Raw genomic sequence first — 3,741 nt, 5'->3', positions numbered from 1 at the left:
ATCTGGAGGGCCACGGGGCTTCTTCACCGCTTGCCTGAAGTGTGTATCAGAACTGGCCAGGATTTCAGTTGCTGGGGAATTCAAAGACAGGCTTGAAGGCATCTCCATGACAACCTTCTCTGTTACAACCATCCCATGTCACTCTGAGGGACACCTCAGTGGTGAGCTCATATATGAATCATTTCTGCAGAAAGTCCTGGAGTTACATTTCAAGGCGATTGTTGCTGTAACACGAGCACACACCCTGCTGTGGGCTGGTTGGAGAGAAAGGACAGTGTGTTTAATTTGTCAATAAATTAACCAGCAGCTATGCAGAAATGATGCCTGTGGTTAAATTCCATTCTTAATAGGTTAATCGGGCAAACACGGAGAAACAGCTGCACATTAGATCAGGTTAGTGCAGGATTTGTAATGCAGCCAAACATGACCAGGCACCTGCAAGGATTGTTTAACATCTGCCCCATCCATCTACAAAAAAGAAGCATGTCTTTCTTTTTCCAAAAAAAGGAACTCTCCCCCCCCCCTCTCTAATTAAATGCAGTTATTTAGTTATTTAGTTATTTAGGGTTGTGTCCAACTAAGTCTTACCTGGAGAAGACCCCCTGAAATTATTTTTAATAAGCCTGCTCTGAGTAGGACTAACATTGGACACAACCCTTAAGTTATATAATTTCTTTTTTAAAAAAACTTTTATTGATAAATGCAATACTTACAAACACAAACCAGAACACTAAATAAACTTATTATGCATAGATACATACACCTCATGCTGGCCACATGACCTGGAAGCTGTATGCCAGCTCCCTCGGCCAGTAAAGCAAGATGAGCGCCACAACCCCAGAGTCGGTCACAACTGGACCTAATGGTCAGGGGTCCCTTTACCCTTACCTTTACATACACCTCTCAACTTAGATTACAAAACAACAACAACAACAAATATACAAACTAAAAATACAGACATAAATTTTGACTTCTGTATATGTGGATTCCTTTGTTTCTTTTCTTCTTTTTGCTGTGTTATCAATCTTATTTTTGACTATCTCATCTTATACCCATTTCTTCTCAATTTTTTACTCTATAAGTTTCATTCATTGCATATTGATATATTGATATTGATATATTAATACCAGAAAAATGTTTTTTGATGTATTCCTTCACACACGTCCACTCTATCAGTTTTTTTATTTTTGATTGGCCTCTTACCCCTGCTGTAAGTCTTGCTGATTCTATATATTCACAAAATCTTATTTGCCATTCTCTTATTGTGGGAGTTTTTTCCTCCCTTCCAATTTTTTGGTATAATCATTCTGGCCACAGTTATATCATTGCAACAACTTTCATACTGGTTAATGCTACAGTTTCTAAGTGGCACACAATGATTATAGAGAGATATCCTCCAAGTTTCCCTATTTTCCAGGGGCAGTCCTAGATTTACAGAAGCCACCCTGTTTCTGATTAGTCCCCGGAATATCCTGCTTTCCCTTAGGACATCCCTATTTTCATTGAAGAAATGTTGGAGGGTTTGTATATATGAATGAGATAGTTCAGTTGAGGTTAACATTAAAGTTAGAAAAGCTTTCTTAAAATGCCTGCTGAAATAAATAAAGTCTTCACCACACACCAAAAGTTCAACAGAGACAGGGCCTGTATGATCTCAGCCAGAAATGGGGCCACAATGCACATCTCCTGTGGAGTTCAAGACAATGATCTCAGGGATCAGGACTCCCCAAAGTCCAAGTTTCACCAGGAAGTGGTCTGACCATGACAACCCCGCCCCCCCAAAACATATATGCTGATTGATTAAAAGCAAGAACCACCGCTTAAAAACAGGCAATGGGGTTAATGCACCCCTCACCAATATCTGGACCACTCCTTTCTCTGTTTGCGATGCCCACCAGCTGATATTCAGGGCCATGTGCTGCCTCAGAAAGTGGAGGTAGAGCACAGCCCCTGTCTGGGTCAGGATTGGTTCAGCTGCTGGTCAGCATAGCATCTCAGAGACGAGCAATAAAGTTGACTACAGAGAAACCTACAGCCAGAACTGACAATCTGTGCCTCCCTCTTCCCTCTAAGTCTCCTTCGTGTCTGGCTGCTTTCCCAGCAGTCTTGAACTCCATTGGGGAGAGGGGCCCTGTGCTCTTTCCTCTGCAAAGCTCTCTGTGCCCTTGGAGACAAGGGAGGAGGGGAGCTGAATACAGTAGGACTGGCAGGCTCCTGTGAATCTCAGTCCCCACCTCCTCCTCAGCTGCCTGTCCTGTGTCTGCAGTGCTCTCTGCCTCTTCTTCCTCTCTGTCACTCTAACCTGTTGCTTTTTCAGCATCCATCCATTCTGCCCTCACTTCATCCTCTGACCTATCTTCCTTATCCCACCACCACTCCCCTGGCTCTTCCTTTTCCTCTTCTGAGACTTTTCTGAAGGGTTTTCTGGCTGCAGCCTCCCACCATTCCTCCTCGTCCAGATGGTCCATAACACTCTGTGGCTAGTAGCCACTACTAGCAATACCCTCTATGGAATTGTCTAATCCTCTTTTTAAAAAAAGAAGAAGAAAAGACATCTTCCCATGTAGCTGGCGAGCTATTTCAGTGTTTGTTTTAATCTTAGTCTTTCTTTTTTAACACCTTCCAGGCGATAACAGCTTTGGTGGGAAATGCAGCTCAGGCTTCTTAGCAGCTGTGACAGAGTCAGGTGAGGGGAAATAGAACAAAGAGCATCATCAAAGCACCATCTTGTTGGGTTCTAAGTGGAGCATCATGCTGCCTGCAGCAACGAGACGATAGGACATGCCGTTTGGGAGAGGTGGCTCGGTGACACTTCTCCTATAAATAAAAACTGTCGAGCCAGCCTGTGTGAAGTATCCAGATCCCAGAAAAAGAAGCTTGCTAATTAGTGTAAAAGGTACACCGTGCTTCATTAAGGACATGGCTGCTCCATCTTCTGGCTGTGCTTCCTGTTGACAGCTGGTTGCAGGCCAAAGTTCAAATGGTGCAGCTTCCTGTTAACTTGATGTCAGTGATGGGGAAAGCTGCACTTTGGGAGTAGGAAAATCAGTTATTTAATCAATCGCTTAGTCCTCAGAAATGTAAGCAGCTGCCTTTGCACACAGGCACTCCCAGGTTCAATCCCAGCATCTCCCGGCAGGGCTTGGACAGATGCTACTCTGAAATCATACAGGGTTGGATTTGATATCCCGCTTTATCACTGCCTGAAGGAGTCTCAAAGCGGCTAACATTCTCCTTTTCCTTCCTTCCCCACAACAAACACTCTGTGAGGTGAGTGAGGCTGAGAGACTTCAGAGAAGTGTGACTGGCCCAAGGTCACCCAGCAGCTGCATGTGGAGGAGCGGAGACGCGAACCCGGTTCACCAGATTATGAGTTTACCGCTCTTAACCACTACACCATGCTGGTTGCTGCCAATCAGTGTAGAAAATACTGAGTTGGATAAGCAATGGTCTGACTTGGTATAAGGCAGATCCTGACTTTCCTAAGTTTACAGGACTATGAGTAGCACATCTGGGGCTGGGGATTCTGTTTAGAGTGGACACTAACACTTCACCAACAAAGAGAACCAGAGATTTGCACAAAGTTCACCTATGTGGATTTATAATTTAAGTAGGAATATTCAGTGTTGTCAGCTGCTTTATTCTGTCTCCCTTGCTCCCACCCTGGGCAGGACCATCTTGTGACTTAACTTCTGTACAAGGAGCAAAAAAAGAAAAAGAAAGACTAACTCTCTTTCCCAT

At 43.9% G+C, this 3,741-nt stretch overlaps 1 long non-coding RNA gene across 1 annotated transcript; it reads left to right on the top strand.

The window, feature by feature from the left end:
• Positions 1-234: 234 nt before the first annotated feature.
• LOC309347128 lies at positions 235-2,844 on the top strand. Its single transcript, XR_014158876.1, has 2 exons — positions 235-393; positions 2,627-2,844. It is a non-coding gene; the product is annotated as an uncharacterized lncRNA (long non-coding RNA).
• The last annotated feature ends 897 nt before the right edge of the window (positions 2,845-3,741 follow it).

The sequence above is a fragment of the Podarcis erhardii genome (assembly GCF_964252035.2).
Source record: "Podarcis erhardii genome assembly, chromosome: 7".
In the NCBI taxonomy this organism is placed as follows: domain Eukaryota; kingdom Metazoa; phylum Chordata; class Lepidosauria; order Squamata; family Lacertidae; genus Podarcis; species Podarcis erhardii.
Note: the sequence above shows the minus strand (reverse complement) of the source record. Positions and strands in the feature narration are given on the sequence as shown.